This window comes from Loxodonta africana, chromosome 7, assembly GCF_030014295.1.
Source record: "Loxodonta africana isolate mLoxAfr1 chromosome 7, mLoxAfr1.hap2, whole genome shotgun sequence".
Taxonomy (NCBI): Eukaryota; Metazoa; Chordata; class Mammalia; order Proboscidea; family Elephantidae; genus Loxodonta; species Loxodonta africana.
The window spans coordinates 92,012,996-92,030,420 of record NC_087348.1 but is presented as its reverse complement, the minus strand read 5'-3'; the positions used below and the strand labels follow the sequence as shown (position 1 = coordinate 92,030,420).

At 44.9% G+C, this 17,425-nt stretch overlaps 1 protein-coding gene across 4 annotated transcripts in view; it reads right to left on the bottom strand.

The window, feature by feature from the left end:
* Positions 1-17,425, bottom strand: part of POLD3 (DNA polymerase delta 3, accessory subunit) — a 109,357-nt gene that overhangs the window by 32,232 nt on the left and 59,700 nt on the right. The window contains exons 14-15 of one of the 4 annotated variants that reach the window (XR_010322491.1): positions 15,928-16,225; positions 1,134-15,830 (exon numbers count right to left, since the gene is read on the bottom strand). The exons of 1 other annotated variant lie outside the window; for it this stretch is intronic. The gene's annotated coding sequence lies outside the window, so the exon portion shown is untranslated. Of the gene's footprint in view, positions 1-1,133; positions 16,226-17,425 lie in introns of those variants that run through there. 2 more of the 4 variants (XR_002783643.2, XR_002783642.2) reach the window with 2 other exon arrangements.

Below are 17,425 nucleotides of genomic sequence, written 5' to 3'. Positions count from 1 at the left end.
AGACCCCAAATTCTCATAAAAGACCAGACTTAATGGTCTGAGACTGGAAGGACCCCAGTGGTCATAGCCCCCAGACCTTCTGTTGGCCCAGGACAGGAACTATTCCCGAAGCCAACTCTTCAGACAGGATTGAACTGGACAATGGGTTGGAGAGGGATGCTGGTGAGAAGTGAGCTTCTTGGATCAGGTGGACACTTGGGACTATGTTGGCATCTCCTGCCTGGAGGGGAGGTCAGAGGGTGGAGGGAGTTAGAAGCTGGCAAAATGGATAAGAAAAGAGAGAGTGAAGGGAGAGAGCGGGCTGTCTCATTAGGGGGAGAGTAATTGGGAGTGTGCAGCAAGGTGTATATGGGTTTTTGTGTGAGAGACTGACTTGATTTGTAAACTTTCACTTAAAGCACAATAAAAATTATAAAAAAAAAAAGAGCATACTGCTCAAGGCAGACATTTTCTACTAGTTAAGCTAAACTTCTGTTTGGTTTTAAGAACACTTTAGGGGACATTTTTGGTTTAATTTTTTTTTTTTTTAATTGTGCTTTAGGTGAAAAGGAAACCCTGGTGGCGTAGTGGTTAAGAGCTACAGCTGCTAACCAAAAGGTCAGCAGTTCAAATCCACCAGGTGCTCCTTGGAAACTCTATGGGACAGTTCTACTCTGTCCTATAGGGTAGTTATGAGTCAGAATCGACTTGATGGCAATGGGTTTGGTTTATTTTTTCAGTTGAAAGTTCACAGCTCAAAATAGCCTCTCATTCAAAAATTTATACACAAAATGTTTTGTGACGTTGGTTGCAATCCCCACAATGTGTCACCACTCTCCTTTTCCCTTTCCACCCTGGGTTCCCCGTGTCCATTTGTTCAGGTTTCCTGTCCCTTCCTGCCTTCTCGTCTTTGCTTTTGGACAGGTATTGCCCATTTGGTCTCGTATGCTTGATTGAACTAAGAAGCATGTTCCTCACGTGTGTTCTCGTTTGTTTTATATTAAAAAAAAACCCCAAACCCAGCGCCATCGAGTTGATTCCGACTCATAGCGACCCTATAGGACGGAGTAGAACTGCCCCATAGAGTTTCCAAGGAGCGCTGGTGGATTCAAACCGCTGACTCTTTCGTTAGCAGCTGTAGCACTTAACCGTATAGGCCTGTCTAATCTTTGGCTGAACAATGGTAGGCTCCAGCAGTGGTTTCAGTCCTCAGTTAGTAGGGTGTCTGGGGGCCATAATCTTGGGGGTCCTTCCAGTCTCTGTCAGGCCAGCAAGTCTGGTCTTTTTATGAATTTGAATTTTGCTCTACATTTTTCTCCTGCTCTGTCCGGGATCCTCTATTATGATCCCTATCAGAGCTGTTGGTGGTTGCAGCAGAGCACCATCTAGTTCTTCTGGGCTCAGGCTGATGGAGGCTGTGCTACATGCAGTCCATTAGTCTTCTGGACTAATGTTTACCTTGTGTCTTTGGTTTTCTTCATTCTCTTTTGCTCTAGACGGGATGGGACCAATAGATGTATCTTAGATGGCCACTCACAAGCTTTTAAGGCCCCAGACGCTACTCACCAAAGTAGGAATGTAGAACATTTTCTTTGTGAACTATGTTATGCCAATTGACCTAGATGTCCCCCGAGACTATGGTCCCCAGGGCCCAGCCCCAGATACTCGGTCCCTCAAAGTGTTTGGATGTGCCTAGAAAACTTCTATGCTTTTGCTTAGGTCCAATTGGTTTAAGCTTTAAAGATTATTTCAGGACAATAGTTTCAGGGATTCATCTAGCCCCCTTGGCTCCAGAAAGTCCAGAGTCCATGAGAATCTGAAATTCTGTTCTCCATTTCCCCCCTTTTGATCCAGATTCTTCTATAGAATCTTTTATCAAAATGTTCAGTAATGGTAGCCAGGTACCATCTAGTTCTTCTGGTCTCATGTTCATGGAGGCAATTAGCCACACATTCCATATCCTCCTCCTATTCCTGACTCTCCTTCTTCTTCTGTTGCTCCAGGCAAATAGAAACCAACTGTTGTACCTTGGATGACCACTCGCAAGCTTTTAAGATACCAGGCACTATGCAATGAACTAGGAGGTAGACCAGAAGCACTAAATATGTTCTCCATAGGGTTTTCAATGGCTTATTTTTTGGAAGTAGATCACCAGGCCTTTATTCTGAGTCAACTCTGGGTGCGTCTGAAAGCCAATCTTTTGGATTGTAGTTGAGCACTTAACTGTTTGCATCACCCAGGACTCCTGGTAGGGAAGATAGGAAGAGCTTTATAACTCTTGGGAAGCAGAGCCTCTGGGGGCACCTGGGGGAAGCTTCTTGGCCTGGCTGAGCAAAACCTAGAGGAAGAGCAGAGACATAGATGAGAAGAGGTACCAGCAGAGAAAGGAGATGGAGATAACAAGGGAAGGGACTGATGAGACAAGGCAGTGAGGCTGAGAAAGAAAGGGAGAGATGAAGAGAGACAAGAAGGTTGAAGAGCATGGAGGTCAGACAGCAGGGAGAGGGACAGGGAGCAGCCTGCACAAATCAGGTTCACAGCTGCACACCTTGGACAGGAACCAGCAGATGGAGTGACACTGCTGGGCCACGTGTGGGAAGGCCAATCCAAAGCAGCTTTCTTTTTTCATAAGAAAAATTTTGGAACTAGTATGTGTGGGAGGGTTGGGGACCTTAAAGGTCATCTGGTTCAATCCACCCCTCTGTGGCTCCTCATTGGGCTTCACTCAAACAATTCCCTAAAGTTGGCTTCCTTTGCCTGCATTCTTTGGTCATAGACCTTAGCGTCTCACAAACTTTCTGACTAGGAAGTTCCCCCGGTGTCTCTCCTGAAGCCTCCTCCCTGGTACAAAATTGTAAAATCACAGCCACATCAACTAATCAAAAGAAATATGTATAGAAAAAAAAAGCCTGGAAGGGCTTCTTGTCAAGCAGGGAGGGGAATACTTTGGGAAACACTTAGGAGGGATTTCAATTATATACATAACATTTTATTTCTTAAGCTGGATGGTGGGGACATGGGTGTTCATCATATGCTTTTTCATATGTTGAAATATTTTATGTTTTAAAAATCCCTGTAAAGGAATTTGCCAAAATGTTAACAGTGGTTCTTCGGGTGTATGGAATTATCATTAATGTTATTATCTTCTTTTCACTTTTGGTATTTTCCAAATATTTTACATTGAGTAGATATGAAAAAAATAAGTAAACCTTTTAGAATAAATAGATAAACTCCTCCTGCTATGACCATAATTTTAGTCATCAGTGGAAATGAAATGCGAATAGCTGAGCCATCTCACCCTCATACCTATTCACAGGCTCAGTAAATCACCAACCCCTCCATCATTCTCCATCTCTACTGTAACGCTGCTGCACCTGTTTCTCCAAAGTAAGGGTTTCCAGTTCTCTCAGTTCCCCAAGCCCAGCAACCCCCTAAGGACAGAGGAAAAACATTAGCTTTATAATAAGAAAGAGCGAGATTTGAAACCCAGCTTCAACACCTACTGGTGTTTGAACCACTCTAAATCTCTGTTTCCCCATTTGTGAAGGGGGATGATCCACGATTTTTGTGAGGACCAAATGAGATAATACATACAAAGCATTCAGCATTAGTTACCAGTGCCTGGCAACATAGGAAGTACTTAATAAATGGTCATCAGCATCACCATCTTCTTTATCACTGATGACTGTGCCTCCCACTTTCTCTAGGAAGCCTTCTTGACGAAAGAAATATTTCGGTCTGAATTGGGAACCAACCTGGCCTTCTGGCAAAAGACCTGGGTCCTAGTCTCAGCTCTAACACTAACTGTGTGACATTGAGTAAGCTCCTTTTCCTTTCTTTGTCTCAGTTTTCTCATCTGCAGAATGAGGGCTTGGTCCTCCTACTCTAATAGTCTGTGACTTGGGTAACCATATAATTTATTCTTCAAACTAGAATATTTTTGAAAATGAAAGGTGGTACTATCAGTAATTACCCCTGGATGACAGGCTGAAACCAGGACAGTTCTGGGCACATTGGGAAGTCTGTTCACTCTACCCTCTCAACAGATCCATTACCTCCTTGCCCACCGGTGTGGTTGACATAATAATGCCCCCCTCCCAAAGACGGCCACTTCCAAATCCCTGGAACTTGTGAATATGTTAGGTCACATGGCAAAGGTGGATTAAGGTTACAGATCAACTGCCCTTGATATGGGGAGATTACCCTGAATTACTCTGATACACCCAATGCAATCATACCAAAAACTCAAACCCACTGCCACTGAGTCAATTCTGACTCACAGTGACCCTGTACGGTTTCCAAGGCTCTAAATTTCCACGGAAGCAGATTGCCACATCTTTCTCCAGTGGAGCTGCTGGTGGTTTCAAACTGCCAACCTTTTGGTTAGCAGTCATGCTTTTTAACCACTGCACCACCAGGGCTCCTTCAGTGTAATCACAAGGATCCTTAAAAATTGAAGAGGAGGCACAAGAGGGCATGTCAGAGTGATGTGATGTGAGACAGACTCAACTGGCCATTGCTGGCTTTCAAGATGGAAGGAGGCCATGAGCCAAGGAATGAGGGTAGCCTTTACAAGCTGAAGAAGGCAAAAGAATAGATTCTCTCCTTGAGCATCCAGAAAGGAAGGCAGCCCAGCCAACACCTTGATTTTCAGCCCATTGAGCCTCATTTTGGACTTCTGACCTCCAGGACTGTAAGATAATACATATGTTGTTTTAGGCCACTAAGGTTGTGGTGATTTGTTGCAACAGCAATAGAAACTAGTACCCCCAATATGGCTCAGCGGGTCCCTTTGGCTGGCTGGAGCACAAGAGAACCAGCCTATGCTCTAGGAGAGCAGGATTCTAGTCCCTGTCCTGATACTACCTCACTTTTGGACCTTGGACAGGTCAGGTAACTCCTCTTGGGCCTCAGTTTTCTCTCTGTAAAATTAGGGCTAAAATCCCTCCTGAGATTCCTGTCTACGTTGGAAGAAGGGGTGTCCAAAATTCTATGCTCAGCTCTGTACTGGGGCCTGGGATACTAAGATGAGCCAGACCTAAACCCAACCCCATCTCTGCCTTTGAGAAGCTCCCATTCTAGATGGGGAGACAAACATGTAAGCAGGTAGTTATGATACAATGTGATGAACTCAAAAATAGATTATTATGAGTGCACACAGAGGATATATAGCCCTACATGTTGGGACATGGTCAGGGAAGACTTCCTGGGGAAAGTGATACCATAGCAGGGACTTAAAGGATGAGTAGGAGTAAGCCAGGCAAAGCAGATAAGGTGGGTGGAGAAGGAGGAAAGAGCACTATAAGCAGAGGAAACAGCAGAAGCAAACTCCCAGAGTTGTGTATCAGCATGGTGTGTGGCACAGAGGTACAGACAGTTTGGTGGTGTTGACTCAGAAAGCATGAGTGCAAAGGGGATGCTGTGTGGATTAAGTGGGATGATGGGATGAAGGCATTACATTAGCGGTGGGTTGCATTAAGAGGCTGGGTCAGGAGATGGTCTGTAACATAACATTCCCCTTGACCTGGCTTCCAGTGAGCTCTCCTGGTTACCTCATTCTCACATTCCCTCCACCTCCCCCCAGATATGTGCGAAAGGCCTGGCAGCTTCCCCAACCCACTGGGGGGAATGGGGCCGTGAAAAATCAGAGCCACTGCAAAGAGGCCGGCGTGACCTCAGGAGCTGGGTTTCATCATTCTGAAATCATGTTCCTGGCCTTAGAGCTGGAGAGGTGGGGAGGACAGGGTGGGAAAGTGGAGTGTGTGGTAGCAGGTTTGGGCAAGGTGCCGGGGCTAGAGAAGGAAGCAGCTGGGACCAGCAGGGGGAGACACTCCAGTTTGGAGACCATCATGCTGTGTGACCTCAGGCCAGGTCCTCGACCACTCTGTGGTTCTCTGGGCAACGTGGGTCCTTGGTACTATTCCCAAGGCCTGTTTCCACTGGAGCCTCCTTGTGGAGGGCAAGAACCTTGGTGCTATTTCTGATCATTCCTGTTGGTGTGACTCTCTGTGGGTGAGAGAGAGCCCCTGTCAGGCCCTAAGGGGTCTGAAGCATGGCTCCAGCAGCAGGCTGCTCAGAGGCACCCATACTTCTGGGGGAGCCATGCCTTTGTGAATCCATGTGAAGCTATCTGACTTCTGTCAGGGTCAAACCTATGTAGATATTGCTAAGCTTTGGGTTGCCCAGCCCACAGTGCCCACCTATGCTCCCATTTGCATTTGGCATCCTCAGCTAGTTCTTTTAAGCAGTAGTTCCTGGGTGAGGCTGGAGCTTTTCTAAATACAGATATCTGGGCTCCTCTCCAGAGATTCTGAATGTAAGCTCCACAAGGGCAGGGGCTATATGCCTATTACACTGTCCAGCACATAGTAGTAGTTGTTAGTTGCTGTCAAGTCAATTCCGACTCATGGACACCCCATGTGTTACAGAGTAGAACTGCCCCATAGGCTTTTCTTCACCGTCATTTTATTCCCTGGGTGGCACAAATGATTAAGCTCTGACCTACAAACCAAAAGACTGGCAGGTCAAACCTATCCAGAGATATCTTGGAAGTAAGACCTGGCCATCTGCTGCCGAAAAATCATAGCCTTGAAAATACTATGAAGTACAGTTCTACTCTGCGCACTTGGGAGCATCATGAGTTGGAATCAATTTGATGGCAACTAACAACCACCACAATCATAACAGAAGCAGACTGCCAGGTCTTTCCTTCCATGGTATTGCTGGGTGGGTTCAAACTGCCAACCTTTGGGTTAGCAGTCAAGTGCAAACTGTTTGTACCGAAGAGGGACCTGCACACTTGATCATATCTCTCCCCCGCTCACAACTTTTCAATGGCTTCCCCATCGATAAATATTTGTGGAATGAATGGATGATTTAGTAAGTGTGGGACAGGGCCCAACTGATCGCCATTTAGAAAGTTACGTGGTTGATTGTGATGTACACCTAGGGAAGAAATCTCCTGAGATATGATGGTGTTTCATCCTTCCTGTTCATGGATGGGAAGTGTAAGGACTAGTAAGGAAAAGAAATACCAGGCCTGGCACTCCACAAAGAACGTGGGCATGCTGGACCTGCCCCTACCACCTCTCCGGATGGCCCAGGACATGAGGAAAACGGTAGGATTGGACTTGGTACATCCAGACTCCTCAATTCTAGTCCCCTGGCCTCTACCCTGTACGCCAGAAGGGTTTTCAAAAATGCACGCTTGATCACATCTCTCCTGCTCACAACTTTTCAATGGCTTCCCCATCATAAACAGGATCCAGTCCAAACATTAGCCTGCCTTCAACCTTCTTCACATGCGACCTCTGCCGCCTCCTTGTCCTAGCCTCTCTCCTGCTAATCCGTGCATACCCTGTGATCTAAGCCACATTCAGTCCAGAACTCTACCCTCAGCCCATCATCTCTCTTACCTTCTATTAGTATAAGGTTCCTGGGATGCCTTTCCCTACTTTGTCTGCCTAGGAAATGTCTCCTCATCTTTTAAGACAGCGGGTGAGGGGAAGCAGCATCTTTTGAGCCTCCGGAGTGTCTTGTTCTTCCCTCTATTATAGTGCTGATCACACTGGTGGCAAACGCCCATTCTGATGTCTCCTCCATCAGACTGGGAGCACCTGAGGGTAAGGTTGAGTGAGTCAGTAGTATCTCTGTTCTGGGACTATGCACAGGGCATGGCACAGAGTCTAAGCCCTCCCCAAGGTTTTGCTGAATGCACAATAAATGTTGAAGGAAAGAACAAATGCCCTGAGGGGACACAGGTGGGTGGGAGAAGATCCAATACAGGGTCTCAATGGAAGAGTCGTTTTTCAAAAGGTGGCATTCTTTCCGTGCCCTCTGACACCCATTAGTGGCAGAACTGGACCTGGCTGCAGCTCCTGACCTAGGCTTCTCCCCACCCCCGCTAGCCAGGAGACTTTTCTGAGACAGTATCTGGGCTCCTGGAGCTGGCCACTACAGAGCGAGCAGAGATGGGGGAGCCGAACCTTAGTCTCGGGTGGACACCTCTGAGCTTGCAGGGCTGGTGAGGAAGCTCTGAGAGAGGTGAGAGGGCAGCATCGCCAAAGGGAAGAGACTGGAAAATACCAGTAATGGGGAGAGAGGGAGGATCTGGAGAGATGGATGCTGAGAGGCCAAAGACCTGACTTCTGCTCCCAGTTCCATCAAGCCTCCTCAGAAAAGTTCCCTGGCTCTGCCCCTTGAGCAAGTCCTTGCCCTTTCTGGGCCCAGGGTCCTCAACTGAATATGAAGGGGCTGGGTGAGATGCTCACTAAGGTCCTCTCTAGCCCTAGCCAGGAAGATTTGGCAAGAGTGTGGCCACCTTAAAGGTACTATTTGAAAGGACTGTCCCCAGGCTGGCACACAGACTGCAGGGGCTCATATCCAGCCAGGCATTTGGGAGGACATGTCTATGGGCCTGAAAAGAACTGGAAGCAGTTTCCCTAAGCCTCCTGCACTGGACCCTGTCCCGAAGTTCTGGCAGATCCAACGTGGCCCTCAGCACTAAAAAGGCCGGCCACCTGGGGAGCTGAAGAAACCCAGCCTGGCCTATTCTATGGTGAAACCATGGTCACTTCTCTGCCTAACCCTGAGGTGATGCTTCTGCACATGGCCTGGGGGCTGGGCAATGCCCTTCATGGGCCATCTGGGACCCTGAGGAGCACATCTGGCTGGGCTTCGCCTGAAGGAAGCTCCAAATTGCAGAGGTCCAGGGACCAGGGCCCTGGCCATGTGGACAACCTCTGCTGGCCCTGCACTCCCTGGGTCCCTCCCCCGCAGGACAGGGCCTGCTCTCCTGGGCCTGTGCCTGCAGCCATTCCCCAGGCCATCGTTTCAGATTCATTTGGTGAAGACAGGCCTCCTGGGATGAGCCAGTTGGCCCCCTCTGTTATTTGCTTCTCAAAGTTGGAAAAACTACACTGTGCACCTGGCAGTACTTGCTGCTGCTGGTCTCTCTCTCTCTCTCTCTCGAAAGAAACAGAAAGTAACGCCTGTGCTTACTGTAACCAAATCCATTTTATTGGTCTCCTGCATCTCCCATTGCAATAATAATTTTTTACATGTGATTAGTCTTCTACTGCTTATTTACAAAACATTTTCTTATGCACTCTCCCTTTTGGTCAGCACGATGATTTTGGAAGGGAGAGAGGGCTGGCATTATTGCCCCTGATTACAGGTGAGGAAACTGAGTCCCAGATAGTAAAGTCTGCTGTATAAGGTCACACAAAGAATGGAGGTCCTCTGACTCAAGCCCTCCGTTCTTTGTCCTGTCCTGCTCCACACACCCCTCGTGTCACCTGAATGCCCAGATCTTCAGACAGGCTCGTCCAGAAACAGGAAAGAGCAGGAGGCTCTGACACCCACCTTTGTTCTTTTTTGTTTCTGATTTTTTTTCCCCTTAGTGAGTAGGAATCAACTTTCAGCAACGGGTTTGGTTTTTTTTTTTTTTTTCAGGGAACTTAACTATCACCTGTAGCTATCATCTCAAGGCCAATGACTCCTAAATCTGTGCTTTCTTCTGGGCCTGAAATCTCCCTCAGACCCTACCCTGACTTTCCAACTACAGGCTGGACACTTCCACTTAGTGCTCCAAAATGTTTATTGAATGAAACTGAATGTCCGGCCATCAGCTAACAAAATGGCATATGAACAAAACAAAAACCCACCCTATCTCCCCTTGTCCCCCACAGGCCCCTTCTCCCTCCTGACTGCTCCGGGCCTCTCTAATGTTCCTGCCTGCCACTCACTCACCCAGCTTAGAGCACTCAGCAGTACTTTGGTCTTATTTCTCCTTCACCTTCTAAATCAGCCAACTGGCCAAACGGACCAAATGCTGTCAGTTCCACCTTCGAAATCTCTCTTGTGCTTCCTTCTCCATTTCCATCCGTGTACACACCTGGATCACAACAACTGTCTTGGAATCTTGGGGAATGTTGGAAGGAGGTTAATATTCTGAAGGCCTACTGTATATATGTGAGGCATTTTACTTACCAACTAGTTCATTTATTCATTTAGCAAATTCTGAGTGTATGGTGTACCTGTGCAGTTTACTCTGTGTCTCATTGCTGGCTTACACTGCACATCAGTACCTTTTTCCTCGTTGACTTCTCTCCAGTGCCAGGCACAAAGGTCAGCAGTTGCTGATTGGTTTTGTTTGATCCACACAATTTTTTAAAAAAAATTTACTTTCTAGAAGGCACATGATTCAAAACTGAAGGGCACAAACAGGTGGCAGAGAAAAACGAGTCTCCACCTCATTCCCAGCCACTCAGTTCCTCTCCCCAGAGGCAATCTATACCCCCTGTTTCTTGCACATCTCTCCAGAGGTGCTCTGGGCAAACACAAGCATGGATGATACAGAGCTTGTTATATACACCAAGGCACATACCCTCCTGATGTCATTTCCCACTACTCCCGTTTATCTCGTTTTGGCTTCTTCATATCAAGATCACCTGCTGGCTCCTTAGGATTTGGGTTTTCAAATCTCCAACCTAGCACTAAGTTGTATAGGGTGGGCCTCCTCCAAATATTTGTTAAATCAAGAACAAATATAGTGGAAATTGATACCAAATGTTGACATTCCTTGTTAAAAACCCAAAAGAGGGTCCAAAATGTTTAAAGTGCTTAGGTTTTGAAGCCACATGGTCTAAACTGGATCCCAGCTCTATCATTTTTGTTTTCTTAACCCTTCAATTTCTCTTTTTAATTTTTAAGAAACTGAGGTATGATTTAGATACAGTGAAATGCACAGATCTTAAGTGTACAGTTTCCATACACCTGGTATAACTAACCCACAACCCTAGTAAGATATAGAACATGTGATCACCCACTAGCTGCCCATGTTCCTCCTGAGTCAACCTCACCATCCTCAGGCAACCACTGTTCTGATTTTTTTACACCATGATTTTGTTCTGCCTGTTCTAGAACAGACGATATAAATGGAATTATTCAGCATGTACTCTTTTGTATGTGGCTTTTGTTCAGCTTAATGTTTTTGAGATTCATCTAAATTGTTGTATGTATTAGTAGCTCATTCCTTTTTTTCAAGCTATCTTTTTTTGTTTTTAACACCTTGAGATATAATTCACATACTGTATGTTATGGGTTGAATTGTGTCTCCCCAAAAGACACCATTCCTGGTATCTGTGTGACTTTATTTGAAAATAGGGTCTTTGCAGATGTAATCAAGTTAAAATGAGGTCATTAAGGTGGGCCCTAATCCAATATGGCTGCTGTCCTTATAAGAAGAGACACAGAGACAGACACACAGGGAGAATGCCATGTGACAACAGGGGCAGACTGGAGTGATAGGTCTACAAGCCAAGGAACACCAAGGATTGCTGGCAACACCAGGTGCTAAAAGAAAGGCATGGAACAAATTTTCCCCTAGAGCCTTCAGAGACAACATGGCCCTGCTGACACCTTGATTTTGGACTTCTAGCCTCCAGAACTGTGAGAGAATAAATTTTGTTGTTTTAGGCCACCCAGTTTGTGGTAATTTGTTACAGCAGTCCTAGGACACCAATACACCATACAATTCACCCATTTAAAGTGTACAACTCAATGGCTTTTATTATATTCACAGAGTTGTGTAACCATCACCACAATCAATTTTAGAACATTTTCATCAACCTATAAAGAAACCCTGTACTCATCAGCAGTCACTCCCCATTTCCCCTGAACTCAGGTCTACAACTCTAGACAACCACTAATTTACTCTGTCTCTATAGACTTACCTATTTTGGATATTTCATATAAATGGAATCACAATAAGGTTTTTTGTAACTATCTTCTTTTACTTAACATAATGTTTTCAGGGCTCACCTATGTTGTAGCACGTATCAGTACTTCATCCCTTTTTATGACCGAATAATGTGCCATTCTATGGACATACCACATTTATTTATCAGTTGGTGGACACTTGGGTTGTTTCCTTGTTTTGGCTACTATGAATAACACTGCTACAACCATTTGTGTACAAGTTTTTGTGTGGATGTATGTTTTTATTTCTCAAACTGCTGGCTCATATGGTAACTCCATGTTTAACATTTTGAGAAACTGCCCAACAGTTATCCGAAGCAGCTGCACCATTTTACATTCCGACCAGCAACATATGAGGGTTCCAACTTCTTCACAACCTGGCCAACACTTTGTTATTATCTGTCTTTTTGACTGTAGCCACCCTAGTGGGTACGAAGTGGTTTCTCTCTGTGGTTTTGATTTGCATTTCCCTGAGCACCGATGATGTTGAGCATCTTTTCATGTGCTTATTGGCCATTTGTATATCTTGTTCGTATTTCTTCCTTGGAGAATGTCTGTTCAGATCCTTTGCCATTTTTCAGTCGAGCTGTCTTTTTATTTATTTTTGTGTTATTTTTTCTTTTTATTTTAAGTGAACGTTTACACATCAAGTCAGTCTTTCATACAAAACCTTATATACACCTTGCTATGTACTCCTAGTTGCTCTCCCCCTAATGAGACAGCACATTCCTTCCCTCCACCCTGTGTTTCCATGTCCATTCAGCCAGCTTCTGTCCCCTTCAGCCTTCGTATCTCCCCTCCAGACAGGAGCTGCCCAGATAGTCTCATGTGTCTACTTGATCTAAGAAGCCCACTCCTCACCAGTATTTTCTGTCTTGTAGTCCAGTCCAATCCTCGTCTGGAGAGTTGGCTTCGGGAATAGTTCCTGTCTTGGGCTAAGAGAAGGTCTGGGGATCATGACCTCCGAGATCTCTCTGGTCTCAGTCAGACCATTACGTCTGGTCTTTTTAATAGAATTCGGGGTTTGCATCCCACTGTTCTCCTGCTCCCTCAGAGATTCTCTGTTGTGCTCCCTCTCATGGCAGTCTTCGGTTGTAGCTGGGCACCATCTAATTCTTCTGGTCTCAGGATGATGTAGTCTTTGATTTATGTGGGCCATTCTGACTCTTAGGCTCATACTTACCATGTACCTTTGGTAATCCTCATTCTCCTTTGCTCCAGGTGGCTTGAGACCAACTGTTGCATCTTATGTGGCCGCTTGCTAGCATTTAAGACCCAGGAGCTGTCTTTTTTTTATAATTTTTATTGCGCTTTAAGTGAAAGTTTACAAATCAAGAGAGTCTCTCACACAAAAACTTATATACACCTTGCTACATACTCCCAATTACTCTCCCCCTAATGACACAGCCTGCTCCCTCCCTCTACCCTCTCTTTTCATGTCCATTTCACCAGCTTCTAACCTCTCTACCTTCTCATCTCCCCTCCAGGCAGGAGATGCCAACATAGTCTCAAGTGTCCACCTGATCCAAGAAGCTCACTCCTCATCAGCATCCCTCTCCAACCCATTGTCCAGTCCAATCCATGTCTGAGGAGTTGGCTTCGGGAATGGTCCCCATCCTGGGCCAACAGAAGGTCTGGGGGCCATGACCACTGGGGTCCTTCTAGTCTCAGTCAGACCATTAAGTCTGGTCTTTTTATGAGATTTTGGAGTCTGCATCCCACTGCTCTCCTGCTCCCTCAGGGGTTCTCTGTTGTGTTCCCTGTCAGGGCAGTCATCGGTTGTAGCCGTGCACCATCTAGTTCTTCTGGTCTCAGGATGATGTAGTCTCTGGTTTATGCGGTTTTCCGTCTCTAGGGCTCATAATTACCTTGTATTCTTGGTGTTCTTCATTCTCCTTTGATCCAGGTGGGTTCAGACTCATTGATGCATCTTAGATGGCCATTTGCTAGTGTTTAAGACCTCAGACCCCACTCTTCAAAGTGGGATGCAGAATGTTTTCTTAATAGATTTTACTATGCCAATTGACTTAGATGTCCCCTGAAACCATGGTCCCCAAACCCCTGCCCCTGCTATGCTGGCCTTCGAAGCATTCAGTTTATTCAGGAAACTTTTTTGTTTTTGGTTTAGTCCAGTTGTGCTGACTTCCCTGTATTGTGTATTGTCTTTCTCTTCACCGAAAGTAGTTCTTACATACTACCTAATTCGTGAATACCCCTCTCCCACCCACCCTCCGTCCCCCCTCTCACAACCACAAAAGAATGTTTTCTTCTCAGTTTAAACTATTTCTCAAGTTCTTATAATAGTGGTCTTACACAATATTTGTCCTTTTGCAACTAATTTCACTCAGCATGACGCGTTCCAGATTCCTCCACGTTATGAAATGTTTCACAGATTCATCGATGCGTAGTATTCCACTGTGTGAATATACCATTATTTATCCATTCATCCATTGATAGGCACCTTGGTTGCTTCCACCTCTTTGCTATTATAAACAGCGCCGCAATAAATATGGGTGTGCATATATCTGTTCCTGTAAAGGTTCTTATTTCTCTAGGATATATTCCGAGGAGTGGGATTGCTGGATCGTATGGTAGTTCCATTTCCAGCTTCTTAAGGAAGTGCCAAATCGATTTCCAAAGTGGTTGTACCATTCTACATTCCCACCAGCAGTGTATAAGTGTTCCAACCTCTCCACAGCCTCTCCAATATTTATTATTTTGTGTTTTTTGGATTAATCCTAGCCTTGTTGGAGCTGTTGGAGTGAGATGAAATCTCATTGTAGTTTTGATTTGCATTTCTCTAATGGCTAATGATCATGAGCATTTCCTCATGTATCTGTTGGAGCTGTCTTTTTATTGTTGAGTTTTAAGAGTTCTTTATATATTTTGGATACAAGTCCTTATCAGATATGTGATTTGCAAATATTTTCTCCCATTCTCTGGGTTGGCTATCCATTTTTTGATGGTGTTCTTTGAAGCCCAGTTTTTTTTTTTTTTTTTTGTCATTTATGCTTTTGGTGTTGTGTCTAAGAAGGTTTTGCCTAACCCAAGGTCATGAAGATTTATTCTTATTTTCTTCTATGAGTTTATAGTTTTAGCTCTTATATTTATGCCTGTAACCCATTTTGAGTTAATGTTTGTGTATGATGTAAGGAAGTTTTTCATTCTTTTGCATGTGGATAGCCAGTTGTTTCAGCATCATTTGTTGAAAAGACTATTCTTTGCCTATTGAATTTTCTCGGAACCCTTGTTGAACATCAATTGGCCATAAATGCAGAAGTTTATTTCTGGACTATAATTCTGTTCTACTGATCTATATGTCTATCCTCATGCAGTATGATACTATCTTGATTACTGTAGCTTTGTAGTAAGTTTTGATATCAAAGTTTGAGTCCTTCAACTTTGTTCTTTTCTAGGATTGTTTTGGCTATTCTTGGGCCCTTGCATTTCCATGTGAATTGTAGGATCGGCTTGTCAATTTCTGCAAGAGAGCCAGCTGGGATTTGGATAGATATTATACTGAATCTGTAGATCAATTTGGAAAGTACTGTCATCTGAATAATAAGTTTTCTGATCCATGAACATAGGATGCCCTTCCATTTTTAGGTCTTCTTTAATTTCTTTCAACAATGTTTTATCACTTTCAGAGTATTAGTTTTACATTTCTTTTGTTAAATTTCTTCAGATTGTTATACTTTTTGATACTATTGTAAATGGAATTATTTTCTAATTTCATTTCAGCTTGTTCATTGCTAGTGTGCAGAAATGTAGTTTATTTTTGTATACTGAGCTTAAAAGAAAGCCCATTGCCATTGAGTTGATTCCAACTCAGAGTGACCCTATAGGATGAGTAGAACTGCCCCACAGGGGTTCCAAAGCTGTAAATCTTTACAGGAGACTACCACATCTTTCTCCTGTGGAGCAGGTGATGGGTTCAAACCACTAACTTTCGGTTATCAGCCGAGCACTTTAACCACTGCATCACCGGGGCTCTCATCATTGAGTTATAGCCTGTAATTCTGCTGAACTTGTTTATTAGGTCTAATAGTTTTTTAGTGGATTCCTAAGGATTCTGTCTTAGGCTGGGTTCTCTAAAAAAAAAAAAAAATTTTTTTTAGAGAAGCAAAATCAGTAAAGCATATAAACATATACATAGAGAGAGATTTATATCAAGGAAACAGCTCACACAATTGTAGAGGCTGGAACATCCCAAGTGCACGGATCAGGATTGATGTTTCTCCTGATTCACGTAGCCACAGGGGCTGGCAAACCCAAGATCAGCAGGTCGGTGAGCAGGGCTCTTGCTCCAGGCTGTGAAGGTTGATGAATCCCAAGATCAGCAGGCAAGGCCACAGGCTTCTCCTAATTCATGTAGCTGCAGGGGCTGGAGATCCCAAGATCAGTAGGTTGGAGAACAGGACTCTTGCTCACAGGCTGTGAAGATTGATGAATTCCAAGATCGGCACGTAAGCTGCTAGCTCAAGTTCTAAGAATCGGGGTTTGGACAAACAAGAGGCAGCTGCAGGATCCAGAGCTAGCCAAAAGCCTTGGCAAGGCAAGCAGGAAGGAAGTAGGCAGTGGAGGGCAGAGAAATGAAGGCTGAGGGGGCGGTAAGCTGCCACAGGCCCCACCCCCACAGGCCCCTCCCCCACCGGTACCACTCAGCAGATTCCATCATGGGGTTGATCACTTATCAAATTTCAGCAGGGAAGTGATCACAACATTATACAACTGCCAAAACAGAATCTTGGCCCAGCCAACTTGACACACAATCTTAACTATCATGGATCCTGTATATACAAGTTCATGTCATCTGAATATAGAGATAGTTTTAACTTATTCCAATCTGGATGCCTTTTAGTTCTTTATCTTCCCTAATTGCCCCAGCTAGAACCTCGAGCGCAAGATGAATAGAAGTGGTGAGAGTGGGCATCCTCGCTTTATTCCCATTGCCCTGCACATTAAATATATGTTGAATTAACAAATTACTGAAAGCTCAGCCTGGTTCTGAAACACATCCAGAGCACCTTCTCTGTGCAAGGTACCGTGGCAGATAAAGATACAGGCCCATCTCACCAGCTCTGGGGACAAGCCAAGCACAGAGGTAACAACCACCAAGATATCTGACTCTTGGGCCTGTGTCCCCACTTGCTATGCTAACAAGCCCAGGCTGATACTCTCACCACACTCTGCAGGCTCACTGCTCTCCCCACCAACTTAGCTTCTGCAGGAGAAGAGTTTTCTCCCTTCTCAGGCACTTTTAAGGTCCTCAATCCACAGAGTTCTATCAGCCTTACAGACCCTGGTTTAAGTCTCCAGGAACCACATCAAGGCCTTGGTGCAGCAGCCACACACACAAGCGTGCCTCCATTAGTGAACAACCAGACTCCATGCCTCCCAGGCATGAGCCTTTGGCCTCGTCCTATCCCATGAGGAGTTTCTTGCCTCTCTTGGACACTATGTCTATAGTTTCATCTTCTTTCCTCAACTAGAATTGTCAAAGCCTGGTGGTATTTCTGTCTCTAAATGAATAAAATGGCTGGAAACTCAGCTTTATTCAGTTTTGCTTAGGTTAGATTGGATTGGTCTGTTACTTGAAGAAGTGAGAAGGTCACTTTCAGATACTGATGATATGCATAAATGTTGGTACAACTTTTGGGAGGGCAATTTGGAAACAGGAACCAAG